This window comes from Papio anubis, chromosome 6, assembly GCF_008728515.1.
Source record: "Papio anubis isolate 15944 chromosome 6, Panubis1.0, whole genome shotgun sequence".
In the NCBI taxonomy this organism is placed as follows: Eukaryota; Metazoa; Chordata; class Mammalia; order Primates; family Cercopithecidae; genus Papio; species Papio anubis.
Genome location: NC_044981.1, coordinates 132,912,573 through 132,932,253, shown reverse-complemented (window position 1 = coordinate 132,932,253; position 19,681 = coordinate 132,912,573).

The window sequence follows — 19,681 nt, the reverse complement described above, 5'->3', positions numbered from 1 at the left end:
AGAACCAGGGTTTCACCATGTTGGTCAGGCTGCTCTCGAACTCCTGACTTCAGGTGATCCATATGGTGGCTGTTTTTTGTTGAGCTGCTGGATTCAGTTTGCCAATATTTTATTGAGGATTTTTGCATTGATGTTCATCAGGGTTATTGGCCTGTAGTTTTCTTTTTTTTGTTGTGTCTCTGCCAGGTTTTGGTATCAGGATGATGCTGGCTTCATAAAACCAGTTAGGGAGAAATCTCTCCTTTTCAATTGTTTAGAATAGCTTCAGATGGAATGGTACCAGCTCCTCTTTGTAGCTCTGGTAGAACTCAGCTGTGAATCTGTCTGTTCCTGGGCCTTTTTTGGTTGGTAGGCTATTAATTATTGCCTCAATTTCAGAACTTGTTATTGGTCTGTTCAGGGATTTGACTTCTTCCTGGTTTAGTCTTGGGAGGGTGTATGTGTCCAGGAATTTATCCATTTCTTCTAGATTTTCTAGTTTATTTGTGTAGAGGTGTTTTTAGCATTCTCTGGTGGTAGTTTGTGTTTCTACAGGGTCATCAGTGATATCTCCTGTATCATTTTTTTATTTTGTCTATTTGATTCTTCTCTCTCTTCTTAATTAGTGTAGCTAGCGGTCTATTTTGTTAAGTTTTTTGAAAAACCAACTCCTGGATTCATTTATTTTTTGAAGGGTTTTTCGTGTCCCTGTCTCCTTCAAGTCTGCTCTGATCTTAATCATTTCTTTTCTTCCGCTAGCTTCTGGATTAGTTTGCTTTTGCTTCTATAGCTCTTTTAATTGTGATGTTGGGGTGTCAATTTTAGATCTTTCCCACTTTCTGATGTGGGCATTTCATGCTATAAACTTCCCTCTTAACACCGCTTTAGCTGTGTTCCATAGATTCTGGTACATTGTCTCTTTGTTCTCACCGGTTTCAAAGAATTTCCCAATTTCTGCCTTAATTTCATTACTTACCCAGGAGTCATTCAGTAGCAGGTTGTTCAATTTCCATGTAATTGTGTGGTTTTGAGTGAGTTTCTTAATCCTGAGTTCTAATTTGATTTCAGTGTAGTCTCAGAGACTGTTTGTTATGATTTTAGTTCTTTTGCATGTGCTGAGGAGTGTTTTACTTCCAAATATGTGATTGTTTTTAGACTAATTGCCACGTGGCATTGAGGAGAATGGGTATTCTGTTGATTTGGAGTGAACAGTTCTGTAGATGTCTATTAGGTCCACTTGATCCAGAGCTGAGTTCAAGTCCTGAATATCCTTGTTAATTTACTGTCTTGTTGATCTGTCTAATATTGACAGTGGGGTGTTAAAGACTCCCACTATTATTGTGTGGAAGTCTAAGTCTCTTTGTAGCTTCTTTTATGAATCAGGGTACTCCTGTATTAGGTGCATACATATTTAGGATTGTTAGCTCTTGTTGTTGAATTGATCCCTTTACCATTACGTAATGTCCTTTTTTGTTTTTTGTTTTGTTTTGTTTTGTTTTTTTAATCTTTCTTGGTTTAAAGTCTTTTGTCAGAAAGCAGGATTGCAACACCTGCTTTTTTTTTTCTTTCCATTTGCTTGGTAAATTTTCCTCCACCCCTTTGTTTTGAGTCTATGTGTGTCTTTCTACGAGATGGGTCTCCTGAATACAGCCCACCAATGAGTCTTGACTCTTTATCCAACTTGCCTGTCATCATGATGCTATCTGGTTATTTTGCACATTAGTTGATGCAGTTTCTTCATGGTGTCATTGGACTTTATATTTTGGGTTGTTTTTGCAGTGACAGGTACCAGTTTTTCCTTTCCACTTTTAGTGTTTCCTTCAGGAGCTCTTGCAAGGCAAGCCTGGTGGTAAGAAAATCCCTCAGCATTTGCTTTCCTGGAAAGGATTTTATTTCTCCTTCACTTATGAAGCTTAGTTTGACTGGATATGAAATTCTGGGTTGAAAATTCTTTTCTTTAAGAATGTTGAATATTGACCCCAAATCTCTTCTGGCTTGTAGGGTTTCTGCTGAAAGGTCTGCTGTTAGTCTGATGGGCTTCCCTTTGTAGGTGACCTGGCCTTTCTCTCTGGCTGCCCTTAACATTTTTCCCTTCATTTCGACCTTGGAGAATCTGATGATTATGTGTCTTGCAGTTAATCTTCTCTTGGAGTATCTTAGAGGTGTTCTCTGTATTTCCTGAATTTGCACGCTGGCCTGCCTTACTAGGTTGGGGAAGTTTTCCTGGATAATATCCTGAAGTGTGTTTTCCAGCCTTTTTCCATTCTCCCGGCGTCCTTCAGGTACTCCAGTCAATTGTATGTTCAGTCTTTTCACATAGTCCCATATTTCTCGGAGGCTTTATTCATTCCTTTTCACTATTTTTTCTCTAATCTTGTCTGCATGCCTTATTTCAGCAGATGGTCTTCAAACTTTGATATCTTTTCTTCCATTTGGTCGATCTGTGTATGCTTCATGAAGTTCTCGTGCTGTGTTTTTCAGCTCCATCAGGTCATTTATATTCCTCTCTAAACTGGTTATTCTGGTTAGCAGCTACTCTAACCTTTTATCAAGGTTCTTAGCTTCTTTGCATTGGGTTAGAATATGCTCCTTTTGTTCAGTGGAGTTTTTTATTACCCATCTTCTGAAGTCTACTTCTGCCAATTCATCCATCTCATCCTCTGGCCAGTTCTGCAACCTTGCTGGAGAGTTGTCATGATCATTTGGAGGAGAAGAGGCACTCTGACCTTTTGGGTTTTCAGTGTTTTTGCTGATTCTTTCTAATCTTCTTGTGTTTGTCTAGTTTCGATCTTTGAGGCTGCTGATCCTTGGATGGGGTTTTTGTGGGGACTTTTTGTTGTTGATGTTGCTATTGTTGCTTTCTGTTTGTTTTTCCTTCAATGGCCAAGTTCCTCTTCTGCAGGGCTGCTGCGGTTTGCTGGGGGTTCACTTCAGGCCCTATTCATCTGGTTTGCTCCCGTGCCTGGAGATGTCACTCAAGAAGGCTGGAGAACGGCAAAGATGGGTGCCTGCTTTTTTCTTCTGAGACCTCTGACCTCGAGGGGCACCAACTGCCTCCCTTGGCTGGGAGGTGGGGGCTCCCTGCCCAGTTGTGGCTCTCAGGCAGGTCACCGAACCACATTGCTCTTCCTTCCTCTCCGCGGATCACAGAGAGATTTATTGACTTTCTGAAGGTTGTATAAGCAACTCAAGACATGACCTAAGAATCAAATGCAATCTAGTGACTATTCTGATAATTACCAAACCAATTTTTCATCCTCATAAAAGTAATTCAGTTTAATTTCTAGGTTAATTAAAAATTAATAAAAGATGGCAGATGAATAGCTCAGAAGGCTCCTACCTTCTTAATCTACAATCCAAACAATAACATGCTTTTAATAACATCATTTACAAATGAGCTAAAACTGTGTCATGTCCATGGCCGTAACCCAGGACACTGGCAGAATTATATGTGTCTAAGAAATTCAGTCAGATCAATTTATTGAGGCTTCTTAAAATGCCATGATGAATAGAAAACTTTGAGTGGGAGTTGGGGAGGGGACCTAGACAGGCAATGTGAATCGAAATGATTAAATCACTTTGGTCATGTTTCATTATTCTGTGGTCATTTTGCCACAGACTCTATTTCTAAATTTACTTTCTGGTTTTCTTAACATATTATATAACTGGGAGGCAGCAGTTTGGAGGGACACATTGGACAGGGAAACCAGGATTCATTCGTGGCTTTCCTATTAACTGAATGACTTGGGATCATTTCTTTAAACTTTCTGATCTGCAGTTACTTCATTTGTCATGTAATCACTTATCTTGATGACAAGCAAATTCTACTATTAAAATATAGATATGACCCAGTTGAGTTGATATGGTGGTTAAGATATTTGACTCTAGAGCCTGATTATAGATTCAAATCCCAGCTACTTACCACTTAATAATCACATAACTTTGGGAGATTTGCTTAACTTCTCTGTATGTATCAGTCCCTTCATCTTCAAAACATGAATAATAATAGCAACTACCTCAGAGAGTTCATGTGAGAACTCAGTAATATAGTTTTTGCCTGACATATGGTAAGTACCCACTAAATCTTAGCTGCCAATAGTAGTATAACACTCATTATAAGTGCAATAGAAATGTATTATATGAGATCCTTCAATTCATCTAATGTAGGAAACCTTAGGATTAATGTTTTCATTGAATCTATCTGAGCACTATTTAGCTCAGTATCTTCACTGGCAGTAATGACTTATTTTCATGATGAAATTGGCTTCCTTTTCTAAATAAGTTTTTTGTACTTAGAAAGGCCTTCATTTTATCTTTATCTTCTTGTTTCAACCCTGCTTTCAGAAAAACACTGGAAGAGTTGCTAATATTGTTATGATTATATTCAATTGGCTTTCAAAATATGCCTCAAGTTTTATGAGATCCTAAAATTTGTAAATTAGCTTTTTTAAAAATTTTTTTTAATCACATCAGTCATTCTGTTCAATAAAAATTTTGACTACACATTCAAAGACAGTGTTGAAATTTGGCATTGTGTGGCCCTGTCTTGGTCTGCCAAGGGAGGTTAATTATCAGAAAAGCAGAAAATCCTTAGTGCAACATGATTGACCCTAAGGAGGTCCTTCAGCTGTTTCCAGAGGGCAATTGGAATAATAAGCAAGGCTTTGGTATAAAAAGAATTTTTATTAATGTAAAAATAAATTTATTAGTATCCAAAATTTAATATCACATCTTAAATTACTTCAGTTCCCATATGACAAAAGTAAAATTAAATAAGATTTCAACATAAATGCAGATATGGCCCTGCACAGGTTATAATAATTTGAAAATGAAATCGTCTTTCATGTCAAGAGGAAATATGTTAAAGCAATACAAGGCATAAAAAGACTTCTTTATTTGAGTTGATGAAAGAGTGGCAAGTACCAAAGTAGATGCAAAAGAGATCTATATAATTATACCACAGATAAAAAGATAAACCTGTCAATATCCCAAATTTGTGATATTTTAGGAAGTTGTAGTCTTTCCTGAATTTAAATAAACAAAATAAAAAAAACTGACAACTCTTGGAAGCAATCAATCCTTCCAGACCACACTTTGTTAGGGAAGAATATATTTTTTAAAAATATTGAAATGCTAATTTTTGAGACGGGTTACTGAAGTAGTTGAAATTTATGATTATTGTCTTATGTAGCCCTAATATAAAAGGGGAATGATTTTGTGTATCTTTAATTACCTTTTCATCATACCTAAGTAAGCTTAGGATTTATTTTAAGTTTCTGATTTAAAACACACATTGCAGGGAAATCAGAGCAATAACTGGATTTTAACATCAAGCGTTCTGATGAAGAAAGCACCTCATCAATTTGAAGTGTTTTCCAAATATGCAAAGTGATTGGAAGACGTAAGTTAAAGGAGCATTTCAACCCCAGTTTTTGACATAAAGCATTTCTGAATTCCATGCAATGAAAGGATCTTAGCTTTAATGTTTTCTCATAAAGCCTTATATAATTTGAAGTATCTAACTAATTTTGTCCAAACTAAATATAAAAATAAATTGCTTTTGAAATTCTTGTATTGACAGCTAAAGATGAAAAGGAATATGTTTGTGGCATTGGATCAAACCAGTTAGTGCAATTTAAATTTCCAAATGCATCACATGTGAGTATAGAAAAGAAATTAGAAAATATGATCTGTGTTCTCAAGATAATCCATCCATACGTGAAATGTATGGTTTAAGCCAATGTCTCAATAAGAGTAGAAAGATGCAAGTATTACTGTGGGCCTGTCGTCAGGTGGAGGGCTGGGGGAGGCATAGTATTAGGAGAAATACCTAATGTAAATGATGAGCTAATGGGTGCAGCAAACCAACATACCACATGTATACCTATGTAACAAACCTGCACGTTGTGTACATGTACCCTAGAACTTAAAGTATAAGAAAAAAATATGCAGAGCACCTAGCTCAGTATGTGGCATATACTGAGTGCTAATAAATGTTGACTAACATTAGCCATCTTATTTCTTTAGAGAAACAGAGAAACAGGAATGCACCTATGTTATTGAGTAACAGGAATGCACCATAAATTGTTTAGTAATTCACCTACATGTGCGTATTGAGATTGTTTCCTCTGTGGGTTGCTTTGTTTGGTTGGTTCGTTTGCTTGGTAGTACAAGCAACACATATTGTGTACTACACAAATAAGACTACTTCTAAAGGATAGAGTGCTATAAGTAGAACCATTGGATAAAGGGACGCAGATTTCCAGCTCTGATAGAGACTACCAAAAGGCCTACACTGATTTACACTTTCAGTATATATGAAGGTCTATTTTCCTTTGGATATGATCCCAGAAAAATGTAGTGCCAATCTGATAACTTATTTTTATTTGTGGGTTACAAAGAAGTTTAGGCTTTTTTTCCCCAAATGTTCCAATTGTCAGAAATTGCATGTATTTTTTTTTTATTATAATACTTTAAGTTCTAGGGTACATGTTCATAACGTGCAGGTTTGTTACGTATGTATACTTGTGCCATGTTGGTGTACTGCACCCATCAACTCGTCAGCATCCATCAACTCATCATTTACATCAGGTATAACTCCCAATGCAATCCCTCCCCCCTCCCCCCTTCCCGTGATAGGCCCCAGTGTGTGATGTTCCCCTTCCTGAGTCCAAGTGATCTCATTGTTCAGTTCCCACCTATGAATGAGAACATGTGGTATTTGATTTTCTGTTCTTGCGATAGTTTGCTGAGAATGATGGTTTCTAGCTGCACCCATGTCCCTACAAAGGACACAAACTCATCCTTTTTATGGCTGCATAGTATTCCATGGTGTATATGTGCCACATTTTCTTAATCCAGTCTGTCACTGATGGACAATTGGGTTGATTCCAAGTCTTTGCTATTGTGAATAGTGCCGCAATGAACATACGTGTGCATGTGTCTTTATAGCAGCATGATTTATAATCCTTTGGGTATATACCCAGTAATAGGATGCCTGGGTCATATGGTATTTCTAGTTCTAGATCCTTGAAGAATTGCCATACTCTTTTCCATAATGGTTGAACTAGTTTACAATCCTACCAACAGTGTAAAAGTGTTCCTATTTCTCCACATCCTCTCCAGCACCTGTTGTTTCCTGACTTTTTAATGATTGCCATTCTAACTGGTGTGAGATGGTATCTCATTGTAGTTTTGATTTGCATTCCTCTGATGGTCTGTGATGATGAGCATTTTTTTCATGTGTCTGTTGACTGTATGCATGTCTTCTTTTGAGAAAAACCTGTTCATATCCTTTGCCCACTTTTTGATGGGGTTGTTTGTTTTTTTCTTGTAAATTTGTTTGAGTTCTTTGTAGGTTCTGGATATTAGCCCTTTGTCAGATGAGTAGATTGCAAAAATTTTCTCCCATTCTGTAGGTTGCCTGTTCACTCTGATGGTAGTTTCTTTTGCTGTGCAGAAGCTCTTTAGTTTAATTAGATCCCATTTGTCAATTTTGGCTTTTGTTGCCATTGCTTTTGGTGTTTTAGACATGAAGTCCTTGCCCATGCCTATGTCCTGAATGGTATTACCTAGGTTTTCTTCTAGGGTTTTTATGGTATTAGGTCTAACATTTAAGTCTCTAATCCATCTTGAGTTAATTTTCATATAAGGAGTAAGGAAAGGATCCAGTTTCAGCTTTCTACTTATGGCTAGCCAGTTTTCCCAGCACCATTTATTAAATAGGGAATCCTTTCCCCATTTCTTGTTTTTCTCAGGTTTGTCAAAGATCAGATGGCTCTAGATGTGTGGTATTATTTCTGAGGACTCTGTTCTGTTCCATTGGTCTATATCTCTGTTTTGGTACCAGTACCATGCTGTTTTGGTTACTGTAGCCTTGTAGTATAATTTGAAATCAGGTAGCGTGATGCCTCCAGCTTTGTTCTTTTGACCTAGGATTGTCTTGGCAATGCGGGCTCTTTTTTGGTTCCATATGAACTTTAAAGCAGTTTTTTCCAATTCTGTGAAGAAACTCATTGGTAGCTTGATGGGGGTGGCATTGAATCTATAAATAACCTTGGGCAGTAAGGCCATTTTCACAATATTGATTCTTCCTATCCATGAGCATGGTATGTTCTTCCATTTGTTTGTGTCCTCTTTTATTTCACTGAGCAGTGGTTTGTAGTTCTCCTTGAAGAGGTCCTTTACATCCCTTGTAAGTTAGATTCCTAGGTACTTTATTCTCTTTGAAGCAATTGTGAATGGAAGTTCATTCATGATTTGGCTCTCTGTTTGTCTGTTACTGGTGTATAAGAATGCTTGTGATTTTTGCACATTAATTTTATATCCTGAGACTTTGCTGAAGTTTCTTATCAGCTTAAGGAGATGTTGGGCTGAGACGATGGGGTTTTCTAAATATACAATAATGTCATCTGCAAACAGGGACAATTTGACTTCTTCTTTTCTAACTGAATACCCCTGATTCTTTCTCTGCCACAGTTACTAGCCAGAACTGTACTATATTGAATAGGAGTGGTGAGAGAGAGGCATCCTATCTTAATGCCAGTTTTCAAAGGGAATGCTTCCAGTTTTGCCCATTCAGTGATGTGTGATTTGTCATAAATAGCTCTTATTATTTTGAGATATGTTCCATCAATACCCGAATTTATTGAGTTTTTAGCATGAAGGCTGTTGAATTTTTGTCAAAGGCCTTTCTGCATGAATAAATCTTCATGGTTTTCGTCTTTGGTTCTGTTTATATGCAGGTGTTTATTGGATTTATTGTATGTTGAACCAGCGCATCCAGGGATGAAGCCCCTTGATCATGGTGGATAAGCTTTTTGATGTGCTGCTGGATTGGTTTACCAGTATTTTATTGAGGATTTTTGCATCCATGTTCAGCAGGGATATTGGTCTAAAATTCTTTTTTTCTTGTGTCTGCCAGGCTTTTGGTATCCAGGATGATGTTGGCCTCATAAAACAGGTTAGGGAGGATTCCCTCTTTTTTCTATCATTTCAGAAGGAATGGTGCCAGCAGATCCTTGTACCTCTGGTAGAATTCAGCTGTGAATGCATCTGGTCCTGGACTTTTTTGGTTGGTAGGCTATTAGTGTGCCTCAATTCAGAGCCTGCTATTGGTCTATTCAGGATTCAACTTCTTCCTGGTTTAGTCTTGGGAGAGTGTAAGTGTCAGGAAATTATCCATTTCTTCTAAGATTTTCTAGTTTATTTGCATAGAGGTGTTTATAGTATTCTCTGATGGTAGTTTGTATTTCTGTGGAGTCAGTGGTGATATCCCTTTATCATTTTTATTGCATCTATTTGATTCTTCTCTCTTTTCTTCTTTATTAATGCTTGCTAGCGGTCTATCAATTTTGTTGATCTTTTCAAAAACCAACTCCCTAGTTGATTGATTTTTGGGAGGGTTTTTGTGTCTCTATCTCCTTCAGTTCTGCTCTGATCTTAGTTATTTCTTGCCTTCTGCTAGCTTTTGAATGTGTTTGCTCTTGCTACTCTAGTTCTTTTAACTGTGATGTTAGAGTGTCAATTTTGATCTTTCCAGCTTTCTCTTGTGGGCATTTAGTGCTATAAATTTTCCCTCTACACACTGCTTTTAAATGTCCCAGAGATTCTGGTATGTTGTATCTTTGTTCTCATTGGTTTCAGAGAACATCTTTATTTCTGCCTTGTTTCATTATGTACTCAGTAGTCATTCAGGAGCAGGTTGTTCAGTTTCCATGTAGTTGAGTGGTTTTGGTTGGGTTTCTTAGTGCAGAGTTCCTAGTTTAGTTACTGTGGTCTGAGAACAGTTTGTTACACAATTCTGTTCTTGTACACACATTTGCTGAGGAGTGCTGCTTCCAATTATGTGGTCAATTTTGGAATAGAATGCGTGTGGTGCCAGAAGAATGTATATTCTGTTGATTTGGGGGTGGAGAGAGTTCTGTAGATGTCCATTAGGTCTGCTTGCTGCAGAGATGAGTTCAATTCCTGGATATCCTTGTTAACTTTTCTGTCTGGTTGATCTGTCTAATGTTGACAGTGGGGTGTTGAAGTCTCCATTATTATTGTATGAGGAGTCTAAGTCTCTTTATGCCAAGTCTCTAGGACTTGCTATGAATCTTGGTGCTCCTGTGGGTGCATATATATTTAGGATAGTTAGCTCTTCCAGTTGAATTGATCCCTTTACCATTATGTAATGGCCTTCTTTGTCTCTTTTGATCTTTGATGGTTTAAAGTCTGTTTTATCAGAGACTAGGATTGCAAGCCCTGCTTTTTTTTGTTCTCCATTTGCTTGGTAGGTCTTCCTCCATCCCTTTATTTTGAGCCTATGTGTGTCTCTGTATGTGAGATGGGTCTCCTGAATACAGCAAACTGATGGGTCTTGACTCTTTATCCAGTTTGCCAGTCTGTGTCTTTTAATTGGATCATTTAGTCCATTTACATTTAAGGTTAATATTATTATGTGTGAACTTGATCCTGTCATTTTGATATTAACTGGTTATTTTGCTCGTTAGTTGATGCAGTTTCTTCCTAGCATCGATGGTCTTTACATTTTGGCATGTTTTTGCAATGGCTGGTACCAGCTGTTCCTTTCCATGTTTAGTGCTTCCTTCAGGGTCTCTTGTAAGGCAGGCCTGGTGGTGACAAAATCTCTAAGCATTTGCTTGTCTGTAAAGGATTTTATTTCTCCTTCACTTATGAAGCTTAGTTTGGCTGGATATGAAATTCTGGGTTGAAAATACTTTTCTTTAAGAATGTTGAATATTGGCCCCCACTCTCTTCTGGCTTGTAGAGTTTCTGCCGAGAGATCTGCTGTTAGTCTGATGGGCTTCCCTTTGTGGGTAACCTGACCTTTCTCTCTGGCTGCCCTTAACAGTTTTTCCTTCATTTCAACTTTGGTGAATCTGACAATTATGTGTCTTGGAGTTGTTCTTCTTGAGGAGTATCTTTGTGGCATTCTCTGTATTTCCTGAATTTGAATGTTGGCCTGCCTTACTAGGTTGGGGAAGTTCTCCTGGATGATACCCTGAAGAGTGTTTTCCAACTTGGTTCCATTTTTCCCTTCACTTTCAGGCACCCCAATCAGATGTAGATTTGGTCTTTTCACATAATCCCATACTTCTTGAAGGCTTTGTTCATTTCTTTTTCCTCTTTTTTCTTTAGACTTCTCTTCTTGCTTCATTTCATTCATTTGATCCTCAATCACTGATACTCTTTCTTCCCGTTGATCGAGTCGGTTACGGAAGCTTCTGCATTTGTCATGTATTTCTTGTGTCATGGTTTTTATCTCTGTCAGTTTGTTTATGGCCTTCTCTGCATTGATTATTCTAGTTATCCATTCTTCCATTCTTTTCTCAAGATTTTTAGTTTCTTTGCACTGGGTATGTAATTTCTCCTTTAGCTTTGAGAATTTTGATGGACTGAAGCCTTCTTCTCTCAACTCGTCAAAGTCATTCTCCGTCTAGCTTTGATCTGTTGCTGGCGATGAGCTGCGTTCCTTTGGAGGGGGAGATGCGCTCTTCTTTTTTGAATTTCCAGCTTTTCTGCCCTGCTTTTTCCCAATCTTTGTGGTTTTATCTGCCTTGGTCTTTGATGATGGTGACATACTGATGGGGTTTTTGTGTGGGTGTCCTTCCTGTTTGTTAGTTTTCCTTCTAACAGTCAGGACCCTAAGCTGTAGGTCTGTTGGAGATTGCTTGAGGTCCACTCCAGACCCTGTTTGCCTGGGTATCAGCAGCAGAGGCTGCAGAAGATAGAATATTGCTGAACAGCAAGTGTACCTGTCTGATTCTTGCTTTGGAAGCTTCGTCTCAAGGGTGTACCCCGCCGTGTGAGGTGTGGGGTGTTGGTCTGCCCCTAGTGGGGGATGTCTGCCAGTTAGGCTACTCAGGGGTCACGGACCCACTTGAGCAGGCAGTCTGTCCGTTCTCAGATCTCAACCTCCGTGTTGGGAGATCCAGTGCTATTTTCAAAGCTGTCAGACAGGGTCGTTTGCACCTGCAGAGGTTTTTGCTGCTTTTTGTTTGTTTGTTTAGCTGTGCCCTGTCCCCAGAGGTGGAGTCTACAGAGACAGGCAGGCCTCCTTGAGCTGCTGTGGGCTCCACCCAGTTCCAGCTTCCCAGCAGCTTTGTTTACCTACTTAAGCCTCAGCAATGGCGGTCACCCCTCCCCCAGCCTTGCTGCTGCCTTGGGGTTAGATTGCAGACTGCTGTGCTAGCAATGAGGGAGGCTCCGCAGGTGTGGGACCCTCCCGGCCAGGTGTGGGATATAATCTCCTGGTGTGCCCGTTTACTAAGACCCTTGGTAAAGCGCAGTAATGGGGTGGGAGTTACCCGATTTTCCAGGTGTTGTGTGTCTCAGTTCCCCTGGCTAGGAAAAGGGATTCCCTTCCCCTTTGTGCTTCCCAGATGAGGCAATGCCTCACCCTGCTTCAGCTCTCGCTGGTCGGGCTGCAGCAGCTGACCAGCACCAATTGTCTGGCACTCCCTAGTGTGATGAACCTAGTACCTCAGTTGAAAATGCAGAAATCATTCGTCTTCTGTGTCGCTGGAGACTGGAGCTGTTCCTATTCGGCCATCATTCTCCGCCCCCCCCCACCCCAGAAATAGCATGTATTTTATAGTCCATTCTTTTTCCATTGCTATGAAACAAATCTTTATTATATGTTAGGTTTGATGTAGATCATTATCTAAATATAGGCATATAGATATATGAAAAAGTGTTTCTTTGAAGGAAAACAATGTCTCCATTTCACTATATATTCTAATTCTAATCATGTGTGATGATCCAAAAGCTACATACTGGAGCCATGTTGTTTTGTTGCCCCATGAAATTGTCTTAACTGGGCTTCATTATTACCTTGCTTTTCACTGAGAGAACTTTCAAGAAATACCCTCGTGGGCCTGGTGGCATACACGCATAATCCCAGCTACTCAGAAGGCTGAGATAGGAGGACAGCTTGAGCCCGGGAGTTCAGGGTTGTAGTGACCTATGATTGCACCAGCCTTGGTGACAGAGACTTCATCACAAGAAAGAAAGAAAAGAAAAAAAGGAAGGGAGGAAGAAGGAAGGAAGGAAGGAAGGAAGGAAGGAAGGAAGGAAAGAAGGAAGGAAGGAAGTGCTTACATGAGCTGCCATTTCTGAAAATCCTACCTCACAATGTTCACTTGGCTGATACAGACTTCCTCCAACCTGGGAAAATAAATATGCACGACATATGACAGACAAAAGCTAACATCCCTAAAAAACGAAAAGCACTTGGTAATCAATTTTTTTAACTTACTAGAGAAATTGGCAAAGGATAAAAAGCGTGAAAGGCAGCTCTTAGAAGACAAAATATAATTGTTCAATAAACACATAAATGTATGCCCAATCTTACTCTTAATTTAAAAAATGCAAATGGAAATAATGAGAGACCAATCTGAGCTTCCTCCTTGCCCTGTTGATAAGTTGGCAAGCAAAAAGCTTCTGGGTGTGAAATAAATAAGCACTCTTATGGGCTGCTAATAAGAGAAAAATTGGTGCATACTTTTGTGAAATAATTTGGCATTACTTATCAAATGTTTAAGTGATTTTTATTTTGCAATTCCACTACTAAGCATTTATCCTGAGTCTGTCTTGTGCATTTACACAGAGACAGATAAATGAAATAATGTCTATAGTAATAATTTTTGTAATTATAAAAAAATTGAAAACAATCTGTTTTATAAATAGATTAGATTGATAGATTGTGGCCATTCATACAAGGGAATATCACTCAGCTGTTAAGAAGGATGATATCTATTTATCCACCAAGATTTGTATATACTGTGTATGCAAACCAGCAGCTCAGCTTACTGAATAGATTCTGAAGGCTCAGTGCAGACTCTGGAATCATACCTGGGTTTGAAAATTGGCCCCACCATTTATAGCTGGGGTTATCTATAGCAAGTATCGTAATATCCATACATCTCACTTTGCTTGTCTGTGAAATGGACACAAGAACAGGACCTACTCACTAGTTGCTATGAAGATAAATGATACATTATTTGCAAGGCACTTAGAAAAGGGTCTGGCACATAGAAAGCACTATATAAGTTTTTGTGAAATATAATAAATACATGGAAAGTCGTTTAAAGTACGTGAAGTAGAAAGTAAAGTGGGGCAGAAGAGTATATCCATATATGGAAAAGAAATGATAGAGGTGAGATACCTACTTCCATATGAATAAAACATTTCTGGAAGCCACAATAAGACATGATGAGTTTACCTCTAGGATATGGCAAGGAGTTACGTGATCTTAAGGCCCTTTTATTTTCACCCTTCAGTATTGTTTGAAGTTCTTTTATTTTTATTTCATGGGGAAGTGGAAGGAGACTCAGCAGCAGCAGCAACAGCTCCTGGATTTCATGGCAGGTGAGAGGCTGTTTCACCCTTAGCTCACAGGTGACCTCTGCAGCATGGTAGGTTTCATGCTGCAGGCAGCTGGGCTCACATCATCTTGTCTCTGATTTGACCCAAATATTGTCTCCTGTCTCTTTGTGTTTGTGTGTGTGTGCGTGTGTGCGTATGTGTGTGTGTCTCTAACACACACATATCTATGTTAAAAAGCTAGTATCATGTGGTAAGTACAACTTTTATTTCTGTTATTAGTAGTAGTAGTATTTGAGATGGGGTCTCATTATATCACGCAGGCTGGCCTTGAACTCGTGGAATCAAGTGATCTCCTGTTTCAGCCTCTCAAGCAGCTGGGATTACAGGTGCATGCCACTATGCCCAGCCCTATTATTTTTAGTTAATGACTCATTAGGGGTGTTTTCCCATTTTCTTACATTTTCTTCAAAAATATGATTTTAATAACTGCATGATGTTCTATTATGTACATACATACATACAAAACACCTTTTCTGAACAGATCTAAATGGGCCAAGCAGAGCAGAGAATCAAGTTCATGTCCTGTGAGGTCAGCCTACACAGTGTATTCACAGTCTTCATCTTTTACTGCTGTATGGCATTCCTCCTCATTGTTATAAAAATGTAGAAGGCAAGGATCTGGCAAGCTAATTCACTTTAAGATACAAATTACTGATATAGGGGAAGATTGATACTGATACTGTTATGGGGGAAAACACTCTACATTTTAACAATAAGCAAACCATTAATCCAGAAATTTAATTTTTAATGGTAGATTTTCACTTATTAGCAAGACAAGTAAGGGAAACGTTGCGGATGGAAGAAACATTTAAACGTAGCATTTGCAGATGAGACTGGGTAGATGTTGGCTGAATTGAAATATTTGGAAGCTGGCACAAATAGGCCTTCAATATGTCATCTTTTTAATTGTTGCAAATTGCTACAGCATACAAACCATAGCCACTCAAACAAGTCACAATAGTAACAAGAGACCACAGAGACCCCTGGAATATTAAATACTAGCTTTCCAATTTTGCCCACTCACGGTTTCTGGCTTTGCTATTACCTTTGGTAAGTTTACTCGATTTTTCTGTGTTTCACTTTTATCAACTACACAGTATGGTCTACCCTAGAAAGATTGTGAGAAGTGAATGCTCAAAATAATCAATTTCGTGTTTCTTACCTTCATCCTTCCCTTGCCTCTCTTCCCAGAAAAGGCTGAATGCTAGAACACAATACCTTTGACAGAAAACATGAATGCAAGTCTTGCCTTAAACATTTACCATCTAGGCAGGCAACTAATCTTAGCTCACTTTGCTAATTGATAAAAATAGGCTAAAATATATCAATGTATGCTTTAACTTAAATGAATGTTAATGTCTGTTATGCCTATTACCTAACACTTTTATCGCCATTGGGAGAAGAAGGAGGAGGATAAAAATACATTTAACATTTTTGAGAACATAATATGAGTTAGCTTTTTCAGTTGCTTACCTCCTTTGATCCTCAAAGTAGCTGTCTAAGGTAGATAGTTTACACAGAGAGAGATGAAAGCTTAGAGTTTACCCCAACGCACACACTTCAGAAGCAGTGGAGCTAGAATTAAAATTCGAAGACCACTCTCTGCTGCTTCAGACTGCTTGTGTGATCTTTAGAGGTCTGCAGAGGCACATGGAATTCAAGAATTACTATTATCATATTACTAAATGGTTATAAAACCAAAATGGCATGAGTCACCAAAGTGGGAGTGACTCACCAACATCTCTATTGTGAGAACTTTTTGTTCTGCAAATCTTTTCTCAATATGGAAGGAATTAATTTATGATGAAGTGTTTCATAAAATAAAAGCATGATATGTCAATGCCTATAAGTGTATATCCCAATGATAGCTGAATTTTTAGGTACAGATGACTCAGCTTCTTACATGTGTATAAAGTATATAGATATTTATATAGATATCACACATATAAGAAAAATATGTATGTGTGTGTATATATATATACACACATATGATGGAGATATATGTGTGTAAATGTATATGTAAAGAATACATGGTCGGACTCTTACTTTATATCTGAACGATAGACAGGGAAAATTGAGTACAACATTTGAAAAACAGGTAAATTCAATTCCTTTTCTTTCCCTGTGTAAAGTGAGCCACACACCTTCTAGCTACTTGGTGAATCATCTTAACATCATGTCCACTCACATTATTTTGTCTTTCTCATTCATGTCATTCCTACGGAAACCAAGAAAGTGAATCTTACACACCTGTCTTCTCTTCTTCCTTAATTGTGGCCAAATGTCTCACCCTCCATACAATAAACATGTCCGAACTGTTCTCATGCCAGTGTCTGTTCCAGGCAGAGCAACACGAGGCACTGCATGTGCAAAGACAAGAATTCACTATTTCTGCTCTCCAGGAGCTCACAATTGAATTAGAAGAAGCTCAGTTTGGGTGGTGGAGCCAGTGAGGCTGACTTGGACATGGAGGAGGCTGGAGGAGGGAAAGTCCTCCTCCAAATGCAGAGTGAGCAGGGAGAGCCAGGGATGACTTTTTGACAAAGTGTGAGAAAGCTGGGCAGAAAATACAGCGAAGGCACCATGAGAATGTAAGTTTAAAAGATGTCAAGTCACATGGTTTGGGGACATTCTTCAGCTGGCTTTAGAAGGAAAGAGATGAGAAAACATCTAAATTCAGGAAAAGAACAGGGCATTGTGGCATTTTTCCCACCTTGTCATTGACACCTTCCCTACCTCCTATGCTACTAAAAATATTGGTCATCTTGGGTAAAAGGCTTGTCCTGAGGCATGTGGTCACACCATGTCCCTACATATGAGTCATCACAGCCTCTCTCACCTAGTGTGTATGTGTACCCCAGACCGTGAGCTGCAGTGATAAGTGAGGCTTGACTGTTCAAGTCAGACACATGGCCCTGAAGTTTGCTAGCCTTCTCATCTCTACTAGTGTGCTTGAATTTCCTAATCCTTGATTTCCTCATAGGTATAATGGAGATAATAATATCTCTCTCACAAGATTTTTTTTTTTTTTAGTGACAATTTTTAAAAAGTACTTAGTAAAGTACTTGTTCTAGTGCCTGGTATATAGTAAATGTTCAAAAATTGTCCTGAATAATGTTGTTTTGCTTTATACATATCTCATTTTCTTGCCTGGTCTATTCTTTTTTTTTTTTTTTTTTTTTGAGATGGAGTTTTGCTCCTGTTGTGCAGATTGGAGTATAATGGCATGATCTCAGCTCACTGTAACCTCTACCTCCCGGGTTCAAGCAATTCTCCTGCCTCAGCCTCCCGAGTAGCTGGGATTATAGGCAAACACTACCACTCCTGGCTAATTTTGTATTTTTAGTAGAGACGGGGTTTCACCATGTTCGTCAGGCTGGTCTCGAACTCCCAACCTCAGGTGATCCGCCCACCTCAGTCTCCCAAAGTCCTGGGATTACAGGTGTGAACCACTGCGCCCAGCCTTGTGTCGTCTGTTCTTAACTTCCATGGTTGCTCATTTTATCTCCTGCCTTAGCCTCATTCCTCTCATGTTTAAAATGGATTCTTGATTCCCTCACACTGCCCAGGGCCACAGGCTCCTTCACCTGTTGCCACATTCTCCTGGGTCCCTACTCCAATGGGCTGTCTGCATGGACTGGGTGTGTCCTGTTCCTCAATCTTGCTTGTAAACCTGCCCTCAGATCTCATGTTCATCCCTACTCTGGAATACTCTGTGTCTGGAAAGAAAGAAAGAAAGAAAGAGAGAAAGAGAGAAAGAGAGAAAGAGAGAGAGAGAGAGATAGAGAAAGAGAGAAAGAGAGAGAGAGAGAAAGAAAGAGAAAGGAAGGAAGGCAGGAAGGAAGGGGAAAGGAAGGAAGGAAGAAAGGAAGGAAGGAAGGAAGGAAGGAAGGAAGGAAGGAAGGAAGGAAGGAAGGAAGGAGAGAGAGAGAAAGAAGGAAGGAAGGAAGGACAAATTAAATGATGTGACTATTCTGATGAAGAGGGTGTCTAAGGTGTATTATTGAATGAAGGAAGGGAGGTATAGCTTAGGAGGTGTGCTATGATCTCATTTCTCAAATAAAATGTGTTGCTTAAAAGTCTCTATGGTCTAAAATTTTTCAACAAGCATATATGTTTGGAACCTCTGTGCTCCTGATTCTCTGACTCAGTCCAGGACTTATACCATTGCCTGCTCAGCACCCCAACCCCAGTTCTAGACTCAGACTGGGACACTGGCTCCTCTTGTCTGGTTCTTGGGCTGTTGGGTTTGGACTGGAAGTACACCATTGGCTTGCAGATCACAGATCCTGGGATTTCTCAGCCTCTATTATCACGTGAGCCAACCTCTCATAATAAATTGCCTCCTATATGTCTCTTTCTCTCCATAAGGTATATCCTATTGGTCCCGTTCCTCAAGAATACGCTATTTTTACTATTGTGTGTGAGTATTTTCAAGGAAATTCATGTAAGTTACAGGCATCACAAAGACTCCTGTGAAATGAAAAATAGAGGTTAAAACAAAAGGATAGAAGAGAGGAGTCTGCCTAAACTAGCGTTTTGCAAAACGACCGTGGAAGACTGAGTTTGCAAAATGCAGGATGTTAATGGCTTTTACAGAGGTAAAGATCATTTGGTCAAATATGTCTAAGAAATACGAAGTTTGGTGAAGTCAAGCAGGTTTATTTATTTAATGCAGGCCATCTCTGAGGCTTTAATGTGCTCATGCTCTCTGTGAGTCAGCAAAATGGAGAGAGTAGATGGTGTCCCTACAACACCATCTTTTCCTATGGAGCAGCACCTGACATCTTTTTTTTTTTTTTTTTTTAATGAGAGGGGAAACGGCCAACGTTTCAGAAATGCTGACCCAAACCAAGTGGGCCAGCTATTTCTCTCCTGAAATATCTCTGGTGTTTTTGTTGTTCTTGTTGTTACATCTCTGTTCTCTTTTATTCTATTTCTACCAAGTGTTTGTATCAGACAGTTGCCTTTCAGTTCAAAATTTTGTCCATTTAATAGCCATATATTCAAAATCTCAAGACCTGGTGGACTCGAAATATAAATAACCTCAGGCTGTTTACAATGATCCCAAACCCCAAATCAGCCAGCTAAAATAAGTATCTCCCGTACTTGAGAGAAATACTTCCTTTGCTTAAAAGGGAAAATTTTGTTTTTGAAAAAATACTTTTAAATTTGATTCCTAAATGTAAAACACCGTCATTGTTGTTTGGACCTCACATTTAGAGATTGAGTTGATCTTCATCATCATTGAGTTTTCAGTTCAAGACACATTATCCTCTAAGCCCCTTTTTGAACTCCTGACCTCAGG